This window comes from Hydractinia symbiolongicarpus, chromosome 3 (assembly GCF_029227915.1).
Source record: "Hydractinia symbiolongicarpus strain clone_291-10 chromosome 3, HSymV2.1, whole genome shotgun sequence".
Lineage (NCBI taxonomy): Eukaryota > Metazoa > Cnidaria > Hydrozoa > Anthoathecata > Hydractiniidae > Hydractinia > Hydractinia symbiolongicarpus.
In genome coordinates this window covers 8474303-8491359 of record NC_079877.1, presented here as the reverse complement: position 1 = coordinate 8491359, position 17057 = coordinate 8474303, and the positions used below count along the sequence as shown (strand labels likewise).

Genomic DNA, 17057 nt, shown 5'->3' with positions numbered 1-17057 from the left:
AAATTAAAAACATCGTCTTGGAGGATCCGGGCATCGATCCCGGTACCTCTCGCATGCAAAGCGAGCGCTCTACCATGTGAGCTAATCCCCCTGGAAATGGTAAAAAGGTCATAGTTCGAGTGCTGTTCGCAATACTAAACTACACCTTACATCAGACACATTTCAGCTTACCTACCTTCAGCAGAGTGGCGCAGAGGAAGCGTGCTGGGCCCATAACCCAGAGGTCGGTGGATCGAAACCACCCTCTGCTACGTGCGAGCTATCGCATCATTTTTAAAACCACGTCATACTACAAACGTGACATGACCTGCATAGTCCTGCACAAGAACTGTACGATGCTACATCCACCGTTAGCTCAGTTGGTAGAGCGGAGGACTGTAGACGAACTTATACCACTCAGGCATCCTTAGGTCGCTGGTTCAAATCCGGCTCGGTGGACTTGCATTTTAGGCCTAAAATTTTGTGTGGCAGGGAAAAGTTGTCGGAAGTGGGATTCGAACCCACGCCCTCATTCGAGGAACAGAATTCTCCACGCGATGAGTGGAAGAACATTTTGTCTTGAGTCTGGCGCCTTAGACCGCTCGGCCATCCCGACATGACACGAACGCTGCTGCAAATTGCTCTGCGCAAATTTCATCTATTTTACGCCTATGGAAAAGGCATTGGAGAACCCGGGAATCGATCCCGGTACCTCTCGCATGCTAAGCGAGCGCTCTACCATCTGAGCTAGTTCCCCATCAAGTTTGCTTCGCCTTTGCCACTCCGCAAATGTTACGTTATTCATCCTCTTTCGACAAGACATTGTGGTGAAATTTAGTTCACCATCGTACCAAATAATTGTTACGCCCGATGAGGGACTCGAACCCGCGACCCTCAGATTAAAAGTCTGATGCTCTACCGACTGAGCTAACCGGGCGTAAATCTGGATTCCCGGACAGTCCCGCGAACGCTACTGACGTGAAACGAAACATTGACAAGATAAAAAGAACCTCCCCGGCGGGGAATCGAACCCCGGTCTCCCGAGTGACAGGCGGGGATACTTACCACTATACTACCGAGGACGAGTTCATATTTAAATAATATGTTCGCGATGGCGTCAATGCCCGAATGCCACACGGTCGATCATGTTAAAAGCTGAAACTGTGTATACTGTCAATGCGAAATTAAACAGCAAGAAATGCTCTAAACATATGCAGCGCGGTTTAGTATTATTATTATTATTATTAATACCAGGTAATCTTAGGAGCATCATAAATCCTCTTATGACCATTGGCAACTACTGAAATTAGTATAAAAATAAATAAATTAAAAACATCGTCTTGGAGGATCCAGGCATCGATCCCGGTACCTCTCGCATGCAAAGCGAGCGCTCTACCATGTGAGCTAATCCCCCTGGAAATGGTAAAAAGGTCATAGTTCGAGTGCTGTTCGCAATACTAAACTACACCTTACATCAGACACATTTCAGCTTACCTACCTTCAGCAGAGTGGCGCAGAGGAAGCGTGCTGGGCCCATAACCCAGAGGTCGGTGGATCGAAACCACCCTCTGCTACGTGCGAGCTATCGCATCATTTTAAAAACCACGTCATACTACAAACGTGACATGACCTGCATAATCCTGCACAAGAACTGTACGATGCTACATCCACCGATAGCTCAGTTGGTAGAGCGGAGGACTGTAGACGAACTTATACCACTCAGGCATCCTTAGGTCGCTGGTTCAAATCCGGCTCAGTGGACTTGCATTTTAGGCCTAAAATTTTGTGTGGCAGGGAAAAGTTGTCGGAAGTGGGATTCGAACCCACGCCCTCATTCGAGGACCAGAATTCTCCACGCGATGAGTGGAAGAACATTTTGTCTTGAGTCTGGCGCCTTAGACCGCTCGGCCATCCCGACATGACACGAACGCTGCTGCAAATTGCTCTGCGCAAATTTCATTTATTTTACGCCTATGGAAAAGGCATTGGAGAACCCGGGCATCGATCCCGGTACCTCTCGCATGCTAAGCGAGCGCTCTACCATCTGAGCTAGTTCCCCATCAAGTTTGCTTCGCCTTTGCCACTCCGCAAATGTTACGTTATTCATCCTCTTTCGACAAGACATTGTGGTGAAAGTTAGTTCACCATCGTACCAAATAATTGTTACGCCCGATGAGGGACTCGAACCCGCGACCCTCAGATTAAAAGTCTGATGCTCTACCGACTGAGCTAACCGGGCGTAAATCTGTATTCCCGGACAGTCCCGCGAACGCCACTGACGTGAAACGAAACATTGACAAGATAAAAAGAACCTCCCCGGCGGGGAATCGAACCCCGGTCTCCCGCGTGACAGGCGGGGATACTTACCACTATACTACCGAGGACGTGTTCATATTTAAATAATATGTTCGCGATGGCGTCAATGCCCGAATGCCACACGGTCGATCATGTTAAAAGCTGAAACTGTGTATACTGTCAATGCGAAATTAAACAGCAAGAAATGCTCTAGACATATGCAGCGCGGTTTAGTATTATTATTATTATTATTATTAATACCAGGTAATCTTAGGAGCATCATAAATCCTCTTATGACCATTGGCAACTACTGAAATTAGTATAAAAATAAATAAATTAAAAACATCGTCTTGGAGGATCCGGGCATCGATCCCGGTACCTCTCGCATGCAAAGCGAGCGCTCTACCATGTGAGCTAATCCCCCTGGAAATGGTAAAAAGGTCATAGTTCGAGTGCTGTTCGCAATACTAAACTACACCTTACATCAGACACATTTCAGCTTACCTACCTTCAGCAGAGTGGCGCAGAGGAAGCGTGCTGGGCCCATAACCCAGAGGTCGGTGGATCGAAACCACCCTCTGCTACGTGCGAGCTATCGCATCATTTTAAAAACCACGTCATACTACAAACGTGACATGACCTGCATAGTCCTGCACAAGAACTGTACGATGCTACATCCACCGATAGCTCAGTTGGTAGAGCGGAGGACTGTAGACGAACTTATACCACTCAGGCATCCTTAGGTCGCTGGTTCAAATCCGGCTCGGTGGACTTGCATTTTAGGCCTAAAATTTTGTGTGGCAGGGAAAAGTTGTCGGAAGTGGGATTCGAACCCACGCCCTCATTCGAGGACCAGAATTCTCCACGCGATGAGTGGAAGAACATTTTGTCTTGAGTCTGGCGCCTTAGACCGCTCGGCCATCCCGACATGACACGAACGCTGCTGCAAATTGCTCTGCGCAAATTTCATTTATTTTACGCCTATGGAAAAGGCATTGGAGAACCCGGGCATCGATCCCGGTACCTCTCGCATGCTAAGCGAGCGCTCTACCATCTGAGCTAGTTCCCCATCAAGTTTGCTTCGCCTTTGCCACTCCGCAAATGTTACGTTATTCATCCTCTTTCGACAAGACATTGTGGTGAAAGTTAGTTCACCATCGTACCAAATAATTGTTACGCCCGATGAGGGACTCGAACCCGCGACCCTCAGATTAAAAGTCTGATGCTCTACCGACTGAGCTAACCGGGCGTAAATCTGTATTCCCGGACAGTCCCGCGAACGCTACTGACGTGAAACGAAACATTGACAAGATAAAAAGAACCTCCCCGGCGGGGAATCGAACCCCGGTCTCCCGCGTGACAGGCGGGGATACTTACCACTATACTACCGAGGACGTGTTCATATTTAAATAATATGTTCGCGATGGCGTCAATGCCCGAATGCCACACGGTCGATCATGTTAAAAGCTGAAACTGTGTATACTGTCAATGCGAAATTAAACAGCAAGAAATGCTCTAGACATATGCAGCGCGGTTTATTATTATTATTATTATTATTATTAATACCAGGTAATCTTAGGAGCATCATAAATCCTCTTATGACCATTGGCAACTACTGAAATTAGTATAAAAATAAATAAATTAAAAACATCGTCTTGGAGGATCCGGGCATCGATCCCGGTACCTCTCGCATGCAAAGCGAGCGCTCTACCATGTGAGCTAATCCCCCTGGAAATGGTAAAAAGGTCATAGTTCGAGTGCTGTTCGCAATACTAAACTACACCTTACATCAGACACATTTCAGCTTACCTACCTTCAGCAGAGTGGCGCAGAGGAAGCGTGCTGGGCCCATAACCCAGAGGTCGGTGGATCGAAACCACCCTCTGCTACGTGCGAGCTATCGCATCATTTTAAAAACCACGTCATACTACAAACGTGACATGACCTGCATAGTCCTGCACAAGAACTGTACGATGCTACATCCACCGATAGCTCAGTTGGTAGAGCGGAGGACTGTAGACGAACTTATACCACTCAGGCATCCTTAGGTCGCTGGTTCAAATCCGGCTCGGTGGACTTGCATTTTAGGCCTAAAATTTTGTGTGGCAGGGAAAAGTTGTCGGAAGTGGGATTCGAACCCACGCCCTCATTCGAGGACCAGAATTCTCCACGCGATGAGTGGAAGAACATTTTGTCTTGAGTCTGGCGCCTTAGACCGCTCGGCCATCCCGACATGACACGAACGCTGCTGCAAATTGCTCTGCGCAAATTTCATTTATTTTACGCCTATGGAAAAGGCATTGGAGAACCCGGGCATCGATCCCGGTACCTCTCGCATGCTAAGCGAGCGCTCTACCATCTGAGCTAGTTCCCCATCAAGTTTGCTTCGCCTTTGCCACTCCGCAAATGTTACGTTATTCATCCTCTTTCGACAAGACATTGTGGTGAAAGTTAGTTCACCATCGTACCAAATAATTGTTACGCCCGATGAGGGACTCGAACCCGCGACCCTCAGATTAAAAGTCTGATGCTCTACCGACTGAGCTAACCGGGCGTAAATCTGTATTCCCGGACAGTCCCGCGAACGCTACTGACGTGAAACGAAACATTGACAAGATAAAAAGAACCTCCCCGGCGGGGAATCGAACCCCGGTCTCCCGCGTGACAGGCGGGGATACTTACCACTATACTACCGAGGACGAGTTCATATTTAAATAATATGTTCGCGATGGCGTCAATGCCCGAATGCCACACGGTCGATCATGTTAAAAGATGAAACTGTGTATACTGTCAATGCGAAATTAAACAGCAAGAAATGCTCTAGACATATGCAGTGCGGTTTAGTATTATTATTATTATTATTATTATTATTAATACCAGGTAATCTTAGGAGCATCATAAATCCTCTTATGACCATTGGCAACTACTGAAATTAGTATAAAAATAAATAAATTAAAAACATCGTCTTGGAGGATCCGGGCATCGATCCCGGTACGTCTCGCATGCAAAGCGAGCGCTCTACCATGTGAGCTAATCCCCCTGGAAATGGTAAAAAGGTCATAGTTCGAGTGCTGTTCGCAATACTAAACTACACCTTACATCAGACACATTTCAGCTTACCTACCTTCAGCAGAGTGGCGCAGAGGAAGCGTGCTGGGCCCATAACCCAGAGGTCGGTGGATCGAAACCACCCTCTGCTACGTGCGAGCTATCGCATCATTTTAAAAACCACGTCATACTACAAACGTGACATGACCTGCATAGTCCTGCACAAGAACTGTACGATGCTACATCCACCGATAGCTCAGTTGGTAGAGCGGAGGACTGTAGACGAACTTATACCACTCAGGCATCCTTAGGTCGCTGGTTCAAATCCGGCTCGGTGGACTTGCATTTTAGGCCTAAAATTTTGTGTGGCAGGGAAAAGTTGTCGGAAGTGGGATTCGAACCCACGCCCTCATTCGAGGACCAGAATTCTCCACGCGATGAGTGGAAGAACATTTTGTCTTGAGTCTGGCGCCTTAGACCGCTCGGCCATCCCGACATGACACGAACGCTGCTGCAAATTGCTCTGCGCAAATTTCATTTATTTTACGCCTATGGAAAAGGCATTGGAGAACCCGGGCATCGATCCCGGTACCTCTCGCATGCTAAGCGAGCGCTCTACCATCTGAGCTAGTTCCCCATCAAGTTTGCTTCGCCTTTGCCACTCCGCAAATGTTACGTTATTCATCCTCTTTCGACAAGACATTGTGGTGAAAGTTAGTTCACCATCGTACCAAATAATTGTTACGCCCGATGAGGGACTCGAACCCGCGACCCTCAGATTAAAAGTCTGATGCTCTACCGACTGAGCTAACCGGGCGTAAATCTGTATTCCCGGACAGTCCCGCGAACGCTACTGACGTGAAACGAAACATTGACAAGATAAAAAGAACCTCCCCAGTGGGGAATCGAACCCCGGTCTCCCGCGTGACAGGCGGGGATACTTACCACTATACTACCGAGGACGAGTTCATATTTAAATAATATGTTCGCGATGGCGTCAATGCCCGAATGCCACACGGTCGATCATGTTAAAAGCTGAAACTGTGTATACTGTCAATGCGAAATTAAACAGCAAGAAATGCTCTAGACATATGCAGCGCGGTTTAGTATTATTATTATTATTATTATTAATACCAGGTAATCTTAGGAGCATCATAAATCCTCTTATGACCATTGGCAACTACTGAAATTAGTATAAAAATAAATAAATTAAAAACATCGTCTTGGAGGATCCGGGCTTCGATCCCGGTACCTCTCGCATGCAAAGCGAGCGCTCTACCATGTGAGCTAATCCCCCTGGAAATGGTAAAAAGGTCATAGTTCGAGTGCTGTTCGCAATACTAAACTACACCTTACATCAGACACATTTCAGCTTACCTGCCTTCAGCAGAGTGGCGCAGAGGAAGCGTGCTGGGCCCATAACCCAGAGGTCAGTGGATCGAAACCACCCTCTGCTACGTGCGAGCTATCGCATCATTTTAAAAACCACGTCATACTACAAACGTGACATGACCTGCATAGTCCTGCACAAGAACTGTACGATGCTACATCCACCGATAGCTCAGTTGGTAGAGCGGAGGACTGTAGACGAACTTATACCACTCAGGCATCCTTAGGTCGCTGGTTCAAATCCGGCTCGGTGGACTTGCATTTTAGGCCTAAAATTTTGTGTGGCAGGGAAAAGTTGTCGGAAGTGGGATTCGAACCCACGCCCTCATTCGAGGACCAGAATTCTCCACGCGATGAGTGGAAGAACATTTTGTCTTGAGTCTGGCGCCTTAGACCGCTCGGCCATCCCGACATGACACGAACGCTGCTGCAGATTGCTCTGCGCAAATTTCATTTATTTTACGCCTATGGAAAAGGCATTGGAGAACCCGGGCATCGATCCCGGTACCTCTCGCATGCTAAGCGAGCGCTCTACCATCTGAGCTAGTTCCCCATCAAGTTTGCTTCGCCTTTGCCACTCCGCAAATGTTACGTTATTCATCCTCTTTCGACAAGACATTGTGGTGAAAGTTAGTTCACCATCGTACCAAATAATTGTTACGCCCGATGAGGGACTCGAACCCGCGACCCTCAGATTAAAAGTCTGATGCTCTACCGACTGAGCTAACCGGGCGTAAATCTGTATTCCCGGACAGTCCCGCGAACGCTACTGACGTGAAACGAAACATTGACAAGATAAAAAGAACCTCCCCGGCGGGGAATCGAAGCCCGGTCTCCCGCGTGACAGGCGGGGATACTTACCACTATACTACCGAGGACGAGTTCATATTTAAATAATATGTTCGCGATGGCGTCAATGCCCGAATGCCACACGGTCGATCATGTTAAAAGCTGAAACTGTGTATACTGTCAATGCAAAATTAAACAGCAAGAAATGCTCTAGACATATGCAGCGCGGTTTAGTATTATTATTATTATTATTAATACCAGGTAATCTTAGGAGCATCATAAATCCTCTTATGACCATTGGCAACTACTGAAATTAGTATAAAAATAAATACATTAAAAACATCGTCTTGGAGGATCCGGGCATCGATCCCGGTACCTCTCGCATGCAAAGCGAGCGCTCTACCATGTGAGCTAATCCCCCTGGAAATGGTAAAAAGGTCATAGTTCGAGTGCTGTTCGCAATACTAAACTACACCTTACATCAGACACATTTCAGCTTACCTACCTTCAGCAGAGTGGCGCAGAGGAAGCGTGCTGGGCCCATAACCCAGAGGTCGGTGGATCGAAACCACCCTCTGCTACGTGCGAGCTATCGCATCATTTTAAAAACCACGTCATACTACAAACGTGACATGACCTGCATAGTCCTGCACAAGAACTGTACGATGCTACATCCACCGATAGCTCAGTTGGTAGAGCGGAGGACTGTAGACGAACTTATACCACTCAGGCATCCTTAGGTCGCTGGTTCAAATCCGGCTCGGTGGACTTGCATTTTAGGCCTAAAATTTTGTGTGGCAGGGAAAAGTTGTCGGAAGTGGGATTCGAACCCACGCCCTCATTCGAGGACCAGAATTCTCCACGCGATGAGTGGAAGAACATTTTGTCTTGAGTCTGGCGCCTTAGACCGCTCGGCCATCCCGACATGACACGAACGCTGCTGCAAATTGCTCTGCGCAAATTTCATTTATTTTACGCCTATGGAAAAGGCATTGGAGAACCCGGGCATCGATCCCGGTACCTCTCGCATGCTAAGCGAGCGCTCTACCATCTGAGCTTGTTCCCCATCAAGTTTTCTTCGCCTTTGCCACTCCGCAAATGTTACGTTATTCATCCTCTTTCGACAAGACATTGTGGTGAAAGTTAGTTCACCATCGTACCAAATAATTGTTACGCCCGATGAGGGACTCGAACCCGCGACCCTCAGATTAAAAGTCTGATGCTCTACCGACTGAGCTAACCGGGCGTAAATCTGTATTCCCGGACAGTCCCGCGAACGCTACTGACGTGAAACGAAACATTGACAAGATAAAAAGAACCTCCCCGGCGGGGAATCGAACCCCGGTCTCCCGCGTGACAGGCGGGGATACTTACCACTATACTACCGAGGACGAGTTCATATTTAAATAATATGTTCGCGATGGCGTCAATGCCCGAATGCCACACGGTCGATCATGTTAAAAGCTGAAACTGTGTATACTGTCAATGCGAAATTAAACAGCAAGAAATGCTCTAGACATAAGCAGCGCGGTTTAGTATTATTATTATTATTATTAATACCAGGTAATCTTAGGAGCATCATAAATCCTCTTATGACCATTGGCAACTACTGAAATTAGTATAAAAATAAATAAATTAAAAACATCGTCTTGGAGGATCCGGGCATCGATCCCGGTACCTCTCGCATGCAAAGCGAGCGCTCTACCATGTGAGCTAATCCCCCAGGAAATGGTAAAAAGGTCATAGTTTTAGTGCTGTTCGCAATACTAAACTACACCTTACATCAGACACATTTCAGCTTACCTACCTTCAGCAGAGTGGCGCAGAGGAAGCGTGCTGGGCCCATAACCCAGAGGTCGGTGGATCGAAACCACCCTCTGCTACGTGCGAGCTATCGCATCATTTTAAAAACCACGTCATACTACAAACGTGACATGACCTGCATAGTCCTGCACAAGAACTGTACGATGCTACATCCACCGATAGCTCAGTTGGTAGAGCGGAGGACTGTAGACGAACTTATACCACTCAGGCATCCTTAGGTCGCTGGTTCAAATCCGGCTCGGTGGACTTGCATTTTAGGCCTAAAATTTTGTGTGGCAGGGAAAAGTTGTCGGAAGTGGGATTCGAACCCACGCCCTCATTCGAGGACCAGAATTCTCCACGCGATGAGTGGAAGAACATTTTGTCTTGAGTCTGGCGCCTTAGACCGCTCGGCCATCCCGACATGACACGAACGCTGCTGCAAATTGCTCTGCGCAAATTTCATTTATTTTACGCCTATGGAAAAAGCATTGGAGAACCCGGGCATCGATCCCGGTACCTCTCGCATGCTAAGCGAGCGCTCTACCATCTGAGCTTGTTCCCCATCAAGTTTTCTTCGCCTTTGCCACTCCGCAAATGTTACGTTATTCATCCTCTTTCGACAAGACATTGTGGTGAAAGTTAGTTCACCATCGTACCAAATAATTGTTACGCCCGATGAGGGACTCGAACCCGCGACCCTCAGATTAAAAGTCTGATGCTCTACCGACTGAGCTAACCGGGCGTAAATCTGTATTCCCGGACAGTCCCGCGAACGCTACTGACGTGAAACGAAACATTGACAAGATAAAAAGAACCTCCCCGGCGGGGAATCGAACCCCGGTCTCCCGCGTGACAGGCGGGGATACTTACCACTATACTACCGAGGACGAGTTCATATTTAAATAATATGTTCGCGATGGCGTCAATGCCCGAATGCCACACGGTCGATCATGTTAAAAGCTGAAACTGTGTGTACTGTCAATGCGAAATTAAACAGCAAGAAATGCTCTAGACAAATGCAGCGCGGTTTAGTATTATTATTATTATTATTATTAATACCAGGTAATCTTAGGAGCATCATAAATCCTCTTATGACCATTGGCAACTACTGAAATTAGTATAAAAATAAATAAATTAAAAACATCGTCTTGGAGGATCCGGGCATCGATCCCGGTACCTCTCGCATGCAAAGCGAGCGCTCTACCATGTGAGCTAATCCCCCTGGAAATGGTAAAAAGGTCATAGTTCGAGTGCTGTTCGCAATACTAAACTACACCTTACATCAGACACATTTCAGCTTACCTACCTTCAGCAGAGTGGCGCAGAGGAAGCGTGCTGGGCCCATAACCCAGAGGTCGGTGGATCGAAACCACCCTCTGCTACGTGCGAGCTATCGCATCATTTTAAAAACCACGTCATACTACAAACGTGACATGACCTGCATAGTCCTGCACAAGAACTGTACGTTGCTACATCCACCGATAGCTCAGTTGGTTGAGCGGAGGACTGTAGACAAACTTATACCACTCAGGCATTCTTAGGTCGCTGGTTCAAATCCGACTCGGTGGACTTGCATTTTAGGCCTAAAATTTTGTGTGGCAGGGAAAAGTTGTCGGAAGTGGGATTCGAACCCACGCCCTCATTCGAGGACCAGAATTCTCCACGCGATGAGTGGAAGAACATTTTGTCTTGAGTCTGGCGCCTTAGACCGCTCGGCCATCCCGACATGACACGAACGCTGCTGCAAATTGCTCTGCGCAAATTTCATTTATTTTACGCCTATGGAAAAGGCATTGGAGAACCCGGGCATCGATCCCGGTACCTCTCGCATGCTAAGCGAGCGCTCTACCATGTGAGCTAGTTCCCCATCAAGTTTGCTTCGCCTTTGCCACTCCGCAAATGTTACGTTATTCATCATCTTTCGACAAGACATTGTGGTGAAAGTTAGTTCACCATCGTACCAAATAATTGTTACGCCCGATGAGGGACTCGAACCCGCGACCCTCAGATTAAAAGTCTGATGCTCTACCGACTGAGCTAACCGGGCGTAAATCTGTATTCCCGGACAGTCCCGCGAACGCTACTGACGTGAAACGAAACATTGACAAGATAAAAAGAACCTCCCCGGCGGGGAATCGAACCCCGGTCTCCCGCGTGACAGGCGGGGATACTTACCACTATACTACCGAGGACGAGTTCATATTTAAATAATATGTTCGCGATGGCGTCAATGCCCGATTGCCACACGGTCGATCATGTTAAAAGCTGGAACAGTGTATACTGTCAATGCGAAATTAAACAGCAAGAAATGCTCTAGACATATGCAGCGCGGTTTAGTATTATTATTATTATTATTAATACCAGGTAATCTTAGGAGCATCATAAATCCTCTTATGACCATTGGCAACTACTGAAATTAGTATAAAAATAAATAAATTAAAAACATCGTCTTGGAGGATCCGGGCATCGATCCCGGTACCTCTCGCATGCAAAGCGAGCGCTCTACCATGTGAGCTATTCCCCCTGGAAATAGTAAAAAGGTCATAGTTCGAGTGCTGTTCGCAATACTAAACTACACCTTACATCAGACACATTTCAGCTTACCTACCTTCAGCAGAGTGGCGCAGAGGAAGCGTGCTGGGCCCATAACCCAGAGGTCGGTGGATCGAAACCACCCTCTGCTACGTGCGAGCTATGGCATCATTTTAAAAACCACGTCATACTACAAACGTGACATGACCTGCATAGTCCTGCACAAGAACTGTACGATGCTACATCCACCGATAGCTCAGTTGGTAGAGCGGAGGACTGTAGACGAACTTATACCACTCAGGCATCCTTAGGTCGCTGGTTCAAATCCGGCTCGGTGGACTTGCATTTTAGGCCTAAAATTTTGTGTGGCAGGGAAAAGTTGTCGGAAGTGGGATTCGAACCCACGCCCTCATTCGAGGACCAGAATTCTCCACGCGATGAGTGGAAGAACATTTTGTCTTGAGTCTGGCGCCTTAGACCGCTCGGCCATCCCGACATGACACGAACGCTGCTGCAAATTGCTCTGCGCAAATTTCATTTATTTTACGCCTATGGAAAAAGCATTGGAGAACCCGGGCATCGATCCCGGTACCTCTCGCATGCTAAGCGAGCGCTCCACCATCTGAGCTTGTTCCCCATCAAGTTTTCTTCGCCTTTGCCACTCCGCAAATGTTACGTTATTCATCCTCTTTCGACAAGACATTGTGGTGAAAGTTAGTTCACCATCGTACCAAATAATTGTTACGCCCGATGAGGGACTCGAACCCGCGACCCTCAGATTAAAAGTCTGATGCTCTACCGACTGAGCTAACCGGGCGTAAATCTGTATTCCCGGACAGTCCCGCGAACGCTACTGACGTGAAACGAAACATTGACAAGATAAAAAGAACCTCCCCGGCGGGGAATCGAACCCCGGTCTCCCGCGTGACAGGCGGGGATACTTACCACTATACTACCGAGGACGAGTTCATATTTAAATAATATGTTCGCGATGGCGTCAATGCCCGAATGCCACACGGTCGATCATGTTAAAAACTGAAACTGTGTGTACTGTCAATGCGAAATTAAACAGCAAGAAATGCTCTAGACATATGCAGCGCGGTTTAGTATTATTATTATTATTATTATTAATACCAGGTAATCTTAGGAGCATCATAAATCCTCTTATGACCATTGGCAACTACTGAAATTAGTATAAAAATAAATAAATTAAAAACATCGTCTTGGAGGATCCGGGCATCGATCCCGGTACCTCTCGCATGCAAAGCGAGCGCTCTACCATGTGAGCTAATCCCCCTGGAAATGGTAAAAAGGTCATAGTTCGAGTGCTGTTCGCAATACTAAACTACACCTTACATCAGACACATTTCAGCTTACCTACCTTCAGCAGAGTGGCGCAGAGGAAGCGTGCTGGGCCCATAACCCAGAGGTCGGTGGATCGAAACCACCCTCTGCTACGTGCGAGCTATCGCATCATTTTAAAAACCACGTCATACTACAAACGTGACATGACCTGCATAGTCCTGCACAAGAACTGTACGTTGCTACATCCACCGATAGCTCAGTTGGTTGAGCGGAGGACTGTAGACAAACTTATACCACTCAGGCATTCTTAGGTCGCTGGTTCAAATCCGACTCGGTGGACTTGCATTTTAGGCCTAAAATTTTGTGTGGCAGGGAAAAGTTGTCGGAAGTGGGATTCGAACCCACGCCCTCATTCGAGGACCAGAATTCTCCACGCGATGAGTGGAAGAACATTTTGTCTTGAGTCTGGCGCCTTAGACCGCTCGGCCATCCCGACATGACACGAACGCTGCTGCAAATTGCTCTGCGCAAATTTCATTTATTTTACGCCTATGGAAAAGGCATTGGAGAACCCGGGCATCGATCCCGGTACCTCTCGCATGCTAAGCGAGCGCTCTACCATGTGAGCTAGTTCCCCATCAAGTTTGCTTCGCCTTTGCCACTCCGCAAATGTTACGTTATTCATCATCTTTCGACAAGACATTGTGGTGAAAGTTAGTTCACCATCGTACCAAATAATTGTTACGCCCGATGAGGGACTCGAACCCGCGACCCTCAGATTAAAAGTCTGATGCTCTACCGACTGAGCTAACCGGGCGTAAATCTGTATTCCCGGACAGTCCCGCGAACGCTACTGACGTGAAACGAAACATTGACAAGATAAAAAGAACCTCCCCGGCGGGGAATCGAACCCCGGTCTCCCGCGTGACAGGCGGGGATACTTACCACTATACTACCGAGGACGAGTTCATATTTAAATAATATGTTCGCGATGGCGTCAATGCCCGATTGCCACACGGTCGATCATGTTAAAAGCTGGAACTGTGTATACTGTCAATGCGAAATTAAACAGCAAGAAATGCTCTAGACATATGCAGCGCGGTTTAGTATTATTATTATTATTATTAATACCAGGTAATCTTAGGAGCATCATAAATCCTCTTATGACCATTGGCAACTACTGACATTAGTATAAAAATAAATAAATTAAAAACATCGTCTTGGAGGATCCGGGCATCGATCCCGGTACCTCTCGCATGCAAAGCGAGCGCTCTACCATGTGAGCTAATCCCCCTGGAAATGGTAAAAAGGTCATAGTTCGAGTGCTGTTCGCAATACTAAACTACACCTTACATCAGACACATTTCAGCTTACCTACCTTCAGCAGAGTGGCGCAGAGGAAGCGTGCTGGGCCCATAACCCAGAGGTCGGTGGATCGAAACCACCCTCTGCTACGTGCGAGCTATCGCATCATTTTAAAAACCACGTCATACTACAAACGTGACATGACCTGCATAGTCCTGCACAAGAACTGTACGTTGCTACATCCACCGATAGCTCAGTTGGTTGAGCGGAGGACTGTAGACGAACTTATACCACTCAGGCATCCTTAGGTCGCTGGTTCAAATCCGGCTCGGTGGACTTGCATTTTAGGCCTAAAATTTTGTGTGGCAGGGAAAAGTTGTCGGAAGTGTGATTCGAACCCACGCCCTCATTCGAGGACCAGAATTCTCCACGCGATGAGTGGAAGAACATTTTGTCTTGAGTCTGGCGCCTTAGACCGCTCGGCCATCCCGACATGACACGAACGTGGCTGCAAATTGCTCTGCGCAAATTTCATTTATTTTACGCCTATGGAAAAGGCATTGGAGAACCCGGGCATCGATCCCGGTACCTCTCGCATGCTAAGCGAGCGCTCTACCATCTGAGCTAGTTCCCCATCAAGTTTGCTTCGCCTTTGCCACTCCGCAAATGTTACGTTATTCATCCTCTTTCGACAAGACATTGTGGTGAAAGTTAGTTCACCATCGTACCAAATAATTGTTACGCCCGATGAGGGACTCGAACCGGCGACCCTCAGATTAAAAGTCTGATGCTCTACCGACTGAGCTAACCGGGCGTAAATCTGTATTCCCGGACAGTCCCGCGAACGCTACTGACGTGAAACGAAACATTGACAAGATAAAAAGAACCTCCCCGGCGGGGAATCGAACCCCGGTCTCCCGCGTGACAGGCGGGGATACTTACCACTATACTACCGAGGACGAGTTCATATTTAAATAATATGTTCGCGATGGCGTCAATGCCCGAATGCCACACGGTCGATCATGTTAAAAGCTGAAACTGTGTATACTGTCAATGCGAAATTAAACAGCAAGAAATGCTCTAGACATATGCAGCGCGGTTTAGTATTATTATTATTATTATTAATACCAGGTAATCTTAGGAGCATCATAAATCCTCTTATGACCATTGGCAACTACTGAAATTAGTATAAAAATAAATAAATTAAAAACATCGTCTTGGAGGATCCGGGCATCGATCCCGGTACCTCTCGCATGCAAAGCGAGCGCTCTACCATGTGAGCTAATCCCCCTGGAAATGGTAAAAAGGTCATAGTTCGAGTGCTGTTCGCAATACTAAACTACACCTTACATCAGACACATTTCAGCTTACCTACCTTCAGCAGAGTGGCGCAGAGGAAGCGTGCTGGGCCCATAACCCAGAGGTCGGTGGATCGAAACCACCCTCTGCTACGTGCGAGCTATCGCATCATTTTAAAAACCACGTCATACTACAAACGTGACATGACCTGCATAGTCCTGCACAAGAACTGTACGATGCTACATCCACCGATAGCTCAGTTGGTAGAGCGGAGGACTGTAGACGAACTTATACCACTCAGGCATCCTTAGGTCGCTGGTTCAAATCCGGCTCGGTGGACTTGCATTTTAGGCCTAAAATTTTGTGTGGCAGGGAAAAGTTGTCGGAAGTGGGATTCGAACCCACGCCCTCATTCGAGGACCAGAATTCTCCACGCGATGAGTGGAAGAACATTTTGTCTTGAGTCTGGCGCCTTAGACCGCTCGGCCATCCCGACATGACACGAACGCTGCTGCAAATTGCTCTGCGCAAATTTCATTTATTTTACGCCTATGGAAAAGGCATTGGAGAACCCGGGCATCGATCCCGGTACCTCTCGCATGCTAAGCGAGCGCTCTACCATCTGAGCTAGTTCCCCATCAAGTTTGCTTCGCCTTTGCCACTCCGCAAATGTTACGTTATTCATCCTCTTTCGACAAGACATTGTGGTGAAAGTTAGTTCACCATCGTACCAAATAATTGTTACGCCCGATGAGGGACTCGAACCCGCGACCCTCAGATTAAAAGTCTGATGCTCTACCGACTGAGCTAACCGGGCGTAAATCTGTATTCCCGGACAGTCCCGCGAACGCTACTGACGTGAAACGAAACATTGACAAGATAAAAAGAACCTCCCCGGCGGGGAATCGAACCCCGGTCTCCCGCGTGACAGGCGGGGATACTTACCACTATACTACCGAGGACGAGTTCATCTTATATATTAATTCCCTTGCGTGACTAAAACTGTGAGTCCACGACACGGAAATCACGGGTTACTTTCTTATGACGTGGCCGTACGCTAAAATTTAACTAAAAAAATTAGGGTTGTACTGCATAGAAATCGCACATAAGGTGTAAATATATAACCCGCTGCTAATAACGATATAAATATATATACCCTTATGCCAAAAAAAACTCTATGTTAGCATATATATATAGGTATCGCTACATATGAAACGGTATTAGATATTCACAAAGCATACGGACTGTTAAATGAAGTTCCTAGCATAAAACGGAAATTGTGTTTACGAAAAAGATGGCTGTTCTTTTTG

The 17057-nt window shown here is 47.2% G+C and overlaps 65 non-coding genes across 65 annotated transcripts; 10 read left to right on the top strand and 55 right to left on the bottom strand.

The window, feature by feature from the left end:
* Window positions 1-18: 18 nt before the first annotated feature.
* On the bottom strand, window positions 19-91 carry Trnaa-ugc (transfer RNA alanine (anticodon UGC)). The gene has a single exon. It is a non-coding gene; the product is annotated as a tRNA-Ala (tRNA).
* A 388-nt stretch (window positions 92-479) lies between these two features.
* On the bottom strand, window positions 480-595 carry Trnal-caa (transfer RNA leucine (anticodon CAA)). The gene is made up of 2 exons: window positions 558-595; window positions 480-525 (listed from the first exon to the last, which is right to left on the bottom strand). It is a non-coding gene; the product is annotated as a tRNA-Leu (tRNA).
* Window positions 596-663: 68 nt separating this feature from the next.
* On the bottom strand, window positions 664-736 carry Trnaa-agc (transfer RNA alanine (anticodon AGC)). Its single transcript has one exon. It is a non-coding gene; the product is annotated as a tRNA-Ala (tRNA).
* A 107-nt stretch (window positions 737-843) lies between these two features.
* On the bottom strand, window positions 844-916 carry Trnak-uuu (transfer RNA lysine (anticodon UUU)). Its single transcript has one exon. It is a non-coding gene; the product is annotated as a tRNA-Lys (tRNA).
* Window positions 917-1646: 730 nt separating this feature from the next.
* On the top strand, window positions 1647-1740 carry Trnay-gua (transfer RNA tyrosine (anticodon GUA)). The gene is made up of 2 exons: window positions 1647-1683; window positions 1705-1740. It is a non-coding gene; the product is annotated as a tRNA-Tyr (tRNA).
* A 41-nt stretch (window positions 1741-1781) lies between these two features.
* Window positions 1782-1897, bottom strand: Trnal-caa (transfer RNA leucine (anticodon CAA)). The gene is made up of 2 exons: window positions 1860-1897; window positions 1782-1827 (listed from the first exon to the last, which is right to left on the bottom strand). It is a non-coding gene; the product is annotated as a tRNA-Leu (tRNA).
* A 68-nt stretch (window positions 1898-1965) lies between these two features.
* Window positions 1966-2038, bottom strand: Trnaa-agc (transfer RNA alanine (anticodon AGC)). The gene has a single exon. It is a non-coding gene; the product is annotated as a tRNA-Ala (tRNA).
* A 107-nt stretch (window positions 2039-2145) lies between these two features.
* Trnak-uuu (transfer RNA lysine (anticodon UUU)) lies at window positions 2146-2218 on the bottom strand. Its single transcript has one exon. It is a non-coding gene; the product is annotated as a tRNA-Lys (tRNA).
* Window positions 2219-2291: 73 nt separating this feature from the next.
* Trnad-guc (transfer RNA aspartic acid (anticodon GUC)) lies at window positions 2292-2363 on the bottom strand. Its single transcript has one exon. It is a non-coding gene; the product is annotated as a tRNA-Asp (tRNA).
* A 262-nt stretch (window positions 2364-2625) lies between these two features.
* On the bottom strand, window positions 2626-2698 carry Trnaa-ugc (transfer RNA alanine (anticodon UGC)). Its single transcript has one exon. It is a non-coding gene; the product is annotated as a tRNA-Ala (tRNA).
* A 253-nt stretch (window positions 2699-2951) lies between these two features.
* On the top strand, window positions 2952-3045 carry Trnay-gua (transfer RNA tyrosine (anticodon GUA)). Its single transcript has 2 exons — window positions 2952-2988; window positions 3010-3045. It is a non-coding gene; the product is annotated as a tRNA-Tyr (tRNA).
* Window positions 3046-3086: 41 nt separating this feature from the next.
* On the bottom strand, window positions 3087-3202 carry Trnal-caa (transfer RNA leucine (anticodon CAA)). Its single transcript has 2 exons — window positions 3165-3202; window positions 3087-3132 (listed from the first exon to the last, which is right to left on the bottom strand). It is a non-coding gene; the product is annotated as a tRNA-Leu (tRNA).
* Window positions 3203-3270: 68 nt separating this feature from the next.
* Trnaa-agc (transfer RNA alanine (anticodon AGC)) lies at window positions 3271-3343 on the bottom strand. Its single transcript has one exon. It is a non-coding gene; the product is annotated as a tRNA-Ala (tRNA).
* Window positions 3344-3450: 107 nt separating this feature from the next.
* Trnak-uuu (transfer RNA lysine (anticodon UUU)) lies at window positions 3451-3523 on the bottom strand. The gene has a single exon. It is a non-coding gene; the product is annotated as a tRNA-Lys (tRNA).
* Window positions 3524-3596: 73 nt separating this feature from the next.
* On the bottom strand, window positions 3597-3668 carry Trnad-guc (transfer RNA aspartic acid (anticodon GUC)). Its single transcript has one exon. It is a non-coding gene; the product is annotated as a tRNA-Asp (tRNA).
* A 262-nt stretch (window positions 3669-3930) lies between these two features.
* Window positions 3931-4003, bottom strand: Trnaa-ugc (transfer RNA alanine (anticodon UGC)). Its single transcript has one exon. It is a non-coding gene; the product is annotated as a tRNA-Ala (tRNA).
* A 253-nt stretch (window positions 4004-4256) lies between these two features.
* Window positions 4257-4350, top strand: Trnay-gua (transfer RNA tyrosine (anticodon GUA)). Its single transcript has 2 exons — window positions 4257-4293; window positions 4315-4350. It is a non-coding gene; the product is annotated as a tRNA-Tyr (tRNA).
* Window positions 4351-4391: 41 nt separating this feature from the next.
* On the bottom strand, window positions 4392-4507 carry Trnal-caa (transfer RNA leucine (anticodon CAA)). The gene is made up of 2 exons: window positions 4470-4507; window positions 4392-4437 (listed from the first exon to the last, which is right to left on the bottom strand). It is a non-coding gene; the product is annotated as a tRNA-Leu (tRNA).
* A 68-nt stretch (window positions 4508-4575) lies between these two features.
* Trnaa-agc (transfer RNA alanine (anticodon AGC)) lies at window positions 4576-4648 on the bottom strand. The gene has a single exon. It is a non-coding gene; the product is annotated as a tRNA-Ala (tRNA).
* Window positions 4649-4755: 107 nt separating this feature from the next.
* Trnak-uuu (transfer RNA lysine (anticodon UUU)) lies at window positions 4756-4828 on the bottom strand. Its single transcript has one exon. It is a non-coding gene; the product is annotated as a tRNA-Lys (tRNA).
* A 73-nt stretch (window positions 4829-4901) lies between these two features.
* On the bottom strand, window positions 4902-4973 carry Trnad-guc (transfer RNA aspartic acid (anticodon GUC)). Its single transcript has one exon. It is a non-coding gene; the product is annotated as a tRNA-Asp (tRNA).
* Window positions 4974-5567: 594 nt separating this feature from the next.
* On the top strand, window positions 5568-5661 carry Trnay-gua (transfer RNA tyrosine (anticodon GUA)). Its single transcript has 2 exons — window positions 5568-5604; window positions 5626-5661. It is a non-coding gene; the product is annotated as a tRNA-Tyr (tRNA).
* Window positions 5662-5702: 41 nt separating this feature from the next.
* On the bottom strand, window positions 5703-5818 carry Trnal-caa (transfer RNA leucine (anticodon CAA)). Its single transcript has 2 exons — window positions 5781-5818; window positions 5703-5748 (listed from the first exon to the last, which is right to left on the bottom strand). It is a non-coding gene; the product is annotated as a tRNA-Leu (tRNA).
* Window positions 5819-5886: 68 nt separating this feature from the next.
* On the bottom strand, window positions 5887-5959 carry Trnaa-agc (transfer RNA alanine (anticodon AGC)). Its single transcript has one exon. It is a non-coding gene; the product is annotated as a tRNA-Ala (tRNA).
* Window positions 5960-6066: 107 nt separating this feature from the next.
* Trnak-uuu (transfer RNA lysine (anticodon UUU)) lies at window positions 6067-6139 on the bottom strand. Its single transcript has one exon. It is a non-coding gene; the product is annotated as a tRNA-Lys (tRNA).
* A 407-nt stretch (window positions 6140-6546) lies between these two features.
* On the bottom strand, window positions 6547-6619 carry Trnaa-ugc (transfer RNA alanine (anticodon UGC)). Its single transcript has one exon. It is a non-coding gene; the product is annotated as a tRNA-Ala (tRNA).
* Window positions 6620-6872: 253 nt separating this feature from the next.
* Window positions 6873-6966, top strand: Trnay-gua (transfer RNA tyrosine (anticodon GUA)). Its single transcript has 2 exons — window positions 6873-6909; window positions 6931-6966. It is a non-coding gene; the product is annotated as a tRNA-Tyr (tRNA).
* Window positions 6967-7007: 41 nt separating this feature from the next.
* Trnal-caa (transfer RNA leucine (anticodon CAA)) lies at window positions 7008-7123 on the bottom strand. The gene is made up of 2 exons: window positions 7086-7123; window positions 7008-7053 (listed from the first exon to the last, which is right to left on the bottom strand). It is a non-coding gene; the product is annotated as a tRNA-Leu (tRNA).
* A 68-nt stretch (window positions 7124-7191) lies between these two features.
* Trnaa-agc (transfer RNA alanine (anticodon AGC)) lies at window positions 7192-7264 on the bottom strand. Its single transcript has one exon. It is a non-coding gene; the product is annotated as a tRNA-Ala (tRNA).
* Window positions 7265-7371: 107 nt separating this feature from the next.
* Trnak-uuu (transfer RNA lysine (anticodon UUU)) lies at window positions 7372-7444 on the bottom strand. Its single transcript has one exon. It is a non-coding gene; the product is annotated as a tRNA-Lys (tRNA).
* Window positions 7445-7848: 404 nt separating this feature from the next.
* Window positions 7849-7921, bottom strand: Trnaa-ugc (transfer RNA alanine (anticodon UGC)). The gene has a single exon. It is a non-coding gene; the product is annotated as a tRNA-Ala (tRNA).
* Window positions 7922-8174: 253 nt separating this feature from the next.
* On the top strand, window positions 8175-8268 carry Trnay-gua (transfer RNA tyrosine (anticodon GUA)). Its single transcript has 2 exons — window positions 8175-8211; window positions 8233-8268. It is a non-coding gene; the product is annotated as a tRNA-Tyr (tRNA).
* Window positions 8269-8309: 41 nt separating this feature from the next.
* Trnal-caa (transfer RNA leucine (anticodon CAA)) lies at window positions 8310-8425 on the bottom strand. The gene is made up of 2 exons: window positions 8388-8425; window positions 8310-8355 (listed from the first exon to the last, which is right to left on the bottom strand). It is a non-coding gene; the product is annotated as a tRNA-Leu (tRNA).
* Window positions 8426-8673: 248 nt separating this feature from the next.
* Trnak-uuu (transfer RNA lysine (anticodon UUU)) lies at window positions 8674-8746 on the bottom strand. The gene has a single exon. It is a non-coding gene; the product is annotated as a tRNA-Lys (tRNA).
* A 73-nt stretch (window positions 8747-8819) lies between these two features.
* Trnad-guc (transfer RNA aspartic acid (anticodon GUC)) lies at window positions 8820-8891 on the bottom strand. The gene has a single exon. It is a non-coding gene; the product is annotated as a tRNA-Asp (tRNA).
* Window positions 8892-9150: 259 nt separating this feature from the next.
* Trnaa-ugc (transfer RNA alanine (anticodon UGC)) lies at window positions 9151-9223 on the bottom strand. Its single transcript has one exon. It is a non-coding gene; the product is annotated as a tRNA-Ala (tRNA).
* A 253-nt stretch (window positions 9224-9476) lies between these two features.
* Window positions 9477-9570, top strand: Trnay-gua (transfer RNA tyrosine (anticodon GUA)). The gene is made up of 2 exons: window positions 9477-9513; window positions 9535-9570. It is a non-coding gene; the product is annotated as a tRNA-Tyr (tRNA).
* Window positions 9571-9611: 41 nt separating this feature from the next.
* Window positions 9612-9727, bottom strand: Trnal-caa (transfer RNA leucine (anticodon CAA)). Its single transcript has 2 exons — window positions 9690-9727; window positions 9612-9657 (listed from the first exon to the last, which is right to left on the bottom strand). It is a non-coding gene; the product is annotated as a tRNA-Leu (tRNA).
* A 248-nt stretch (window positions 9728-9975) lies between these two features.
* Trnak-uuu (transfer RNA lysine (anticodon UUU)) lies at window positions 9976-10048 on the bottom strand. Its single transcript has one exon. It is a non-coding gene; the product is annotated as a tRNA-Lys (tRNA).
* Window positions 10049-10121: 73 nt separating this feature from the next.
* Trnad-guc (transfer RNA aspartic acid (anticodon GUC)) lies at window positions 10122-10193 on the bottom strand. The gene has a single exon. It is a non-coding gene; the product is annotated as a tRNA-Asp (tRNA).
* A 262-nt stretch (window positions 10194-10455) lies between these two features.
* Trnaa-ugc (transfer RNA alanine (anticodon UGC)) lies at window positions 10456-10528 on the bottom strand. The gene has a single exon. It is a non-coding gene; the product is annotated as a tRNA-Ala (tRNA).
* A 388-nt stretch (window positions 10529-10916) lies between these two features.
* On the bottom strand, window positions 10917-11032 carry Trnal-caa (transfer RNA leucine (anticodon CAA)). The gene is made up of 2 exons: window positions 10995-11032; window positions 10917-10962 (listed from the first exon to the last, which is right to left on the bottom strand). It is a non-coding gene; the product is annotated as a tRNA-Leu (tRNA).
* Window positions 11033-11100: 68 nt separating this feature from the next.
* Trnaa-agc (transfer RNA alanine (anticodon AGC)) lies at window positions 11101-11173 on the bottom strand. Its single transcript has one exon. It is a non-coding gene; the product is annotated as a tRNA-Ala (tRNA).
* A 107-nt stretch (window positions 11174-11280) lies between these two features.
* Trnak-uuu (transfer RNA lysine (anticodon UUU)) lies at window positions 11281-11353 on the bottom strand. The gene has a single exon. It is a non-coding gene; the product is annotated as a tRNA-Lys (tRNA).
* Window positions 11354-11426: 73 nt separating this feature from the next.
* Window positions 11427-11498, bottom strand: Trnad-guc (transfer RNA aspartic acid (anticodon GUC)). The gene has a single exon. It is a non-coding gene; the product is annotated as a tRNA-Asp (tRNA).
* Window positions 11499-12083: 585 nt separating this feature from the next.
* Window positions 12084-12177, top strand: Trnay-gua (transfer RNA tyrosine (anticodon GUA)). Its single transcript has 2 exons — window positions 12084-12120; window positions 12142-12177. It is a non-coding gene; the product is annotated as a tRNA-Tyr (tRNA).
* A 41-nt stretch (window positions 12178-12218) lies between these two features.
* On the bottom strand, window positions 12219-12334 carry Trnal-caa (transfer RNA leucine (anticodon CAA)). Its single transcript has 2 exons — window positions 12297-12334; window positions 12219-12264 (listed from the first exon to the last, which is right to left on the bottom strand). It is a non-coding gene; the product is annotated as a tRNA-Leu (tRNA).
* Window positions 12335-12582: 248 nt separating this feature from the next.
* On the bottom strand, window positions 12583-12655 carry Trnak-uuu (transfer RNA lysine (anticodon UUU)). The gene has a single exon. It is a non-coding gene; the product is annotated as a tRNA-Lys (tRNA).
* Window positions 12656-12728: 73 nt separating this feature from the next.
* Window positions 12729-12800, bottom strand: Trnad-guc (transfer RNA aspartic acid (anticodon GUC)). Its single transcript has one exon. It is a non-coding gene; the product is annotated as a tRNA-Asp (tRNA).
* A 262-nt stretch (window positions 12801-13062) lies between these two features.
* On the bottom strand, window positions 13063-13135 carry Trnaa-ugc (transfer RNA alanine (anticodon UGC)). The gene has a single exon. It is a non-coding gene; the product is annotated as a tRNA-Ala (tRNA).
* A 388-nt stretch (window positions 13136-13523) lies between these two features.
* Trnal-caa (transfer RNA leucine (anticodon CAA)) lies at window positions 13524-13639 on the bottom strand. Its single transcript has 2 exons — window positions 13602-13639; window positions 13524-13569 (listed from the first exon to the last, which is right to left on the bottom strand). It is a non-coding gene; the product is annotated as a tRNA-Leu (tRNA).
* Window positions 13640-13707: 68 nt separating this feature from the next.
* Trnaa-agc (transfer RNA alanine (anticodon AGC)) lies at window positions 13708-13780 on the bottom strand. The gene has a single exon. It is a non-coding gene; the product is annotated as a tRNA-Ala (tRNA).
* Window positions 13781-13887: 107 nt separating this feature from the next.
* On the bottom strand, window positions 13888-13960 carry Trnak-uuu (transfer RNA lysine (anticodon UUU)). The gene has a single exon. It is a non-coding gene; the product is annotated as a tRNA-Lys (tRNA).
* A 73-nt stretch (window positions 13961-14033) lies between these two features.
* Window positions 14034-14105, bottom strand: Trnad-guc (transfer RNA aspartic acid (anticodon GUC)). Its single transcript has one exon. It is a non-coding gene; the product is annotated as a tRNA-Asp (tRNA).
* Window positions 14106-14364: 259 nt separating this feature from the next.
* Trnaa-ugc (transfer RNA alanine (anticodon UGC)) lies at window positions 14365-14437 on the bottom strand. The gene has a single exon. It is a non-coding gene; the product is annotated as a tRNA-Ala (tRNA).
* A 253-nt stretch (window positions 14438-14690) lies between these two features.
* On the top strand, window positions 14691-14784 carry Trnay-gua (transfer RNA tyrosine (anticodon GUA)). Its single transcript has 2 exons — window positions 14691-14727; window positions 14749-14784. It is a non-coding gene; the product is annotated as a tRNA-Tyr (tRNA).
* A 41-nt stretch (window positions 14785-14825) lies between these two features.
* Trnal-caa (transfer RNA leucine (anticodon CAA)) lies at window positions 14826-14941 on the bottom strand. Its single transcript has 2 exons — window positions 14904-14941; window positions 14826-14871 (listed from the first exon to the last, which is right to left on the bottom strand). It is a non-coding gene; the product is annotated as a tRNA-Leu (tRNA).
* A 68-nt stretch (window positions 14942-15009) lies between these two features.
* Window positions 15010-15082, bottom strand: Trnaa-agc (transfer RNA alanine (anticodon AGC)). Its single transcript has one exon. It is a non-coding gene; the product is annotated as a tRNA-Ala (tRNA).
* A 253-nt stretch (window positions 15083-15335) lies between these two features.
* Window positions 15336-15407, bottom strand: Trnad-guc (transfer RNA aspartic acid (anticodon GUC)). Its single transcript has one exon. It is a non-coding gene; the product is annotated as a tRNA-Asp (tRNA).
* A 259-nt stretch (window positions 15408-15666) lies between these two features.
* Trnaa-ugc (transfer RNA alanine (anticodon UGC)) lies at window positions 15667-15739 on the bottom strand. The gene has a single exon. It is a non-coding gene; the product is annotated as a tRNA-Ala (tRNA).
* A 253-nt stretch (window positions 15740-15992) lies between these two features.
* On the top strand, window positions 15993-16086 carry Trnay-gua (transfer RNA tyrosine (anticodon GUA)). Its single transcript has 2 exons — window positions 15993-16029; window positions 16051-16086. It is a non-coding gene; the product is annotated as a tRNA-Tyr (tRNA).
* Window positions 16087-16127: 41 nt separating this feature from the next.
* On the bottom strand, window positions 16128-16243 carry Trnal-caa (transfer RNA leucine (anticodon CAA)). The gene is made up of 2 exons: window positions 16206-16243; window positions 16128-16173 (listed from the first exon to the last, which is right to left on the bottom strand). It is a non-coding gene; the product is annotated as a tRNA-Leu (tRNA).
* A 68-nt stretch (window positions 16244-16311) lies between these two features.
* Trnaa-agc (transfer RNA alanine (anticodon AGC)) lies at window positions 16312-16384 on the bottom strand. Its single transcript has one exon. It is a non-coding gene; the product is annotated as a tRNA-Ala (tRNA).
* A 107-nt stretch (window positions 16385-16491) lies between these two features.
* Window positions 16492-16564, bottom strand: Trnak-uuu (transfer RNA lysine (anticodon UUU)). Its single transcript has one exon. It is a non-coding gene; the product is annotated as a tRNA-Lys (tRNA).
* A 73-nt stretch (window positions 16565-16637) lies between these two features.
* On the bottom strand, window positions 16638-16709 carry Trnad-guc (transfer RNA aspartic acid (anticodon GUC)). Its single transcript has one exon. It is a non-coding gene; the product is annotated as a tRNA-Asp (tRNA).
* Window positions 16710-17057: the final 348 nt, after the last annotated feature.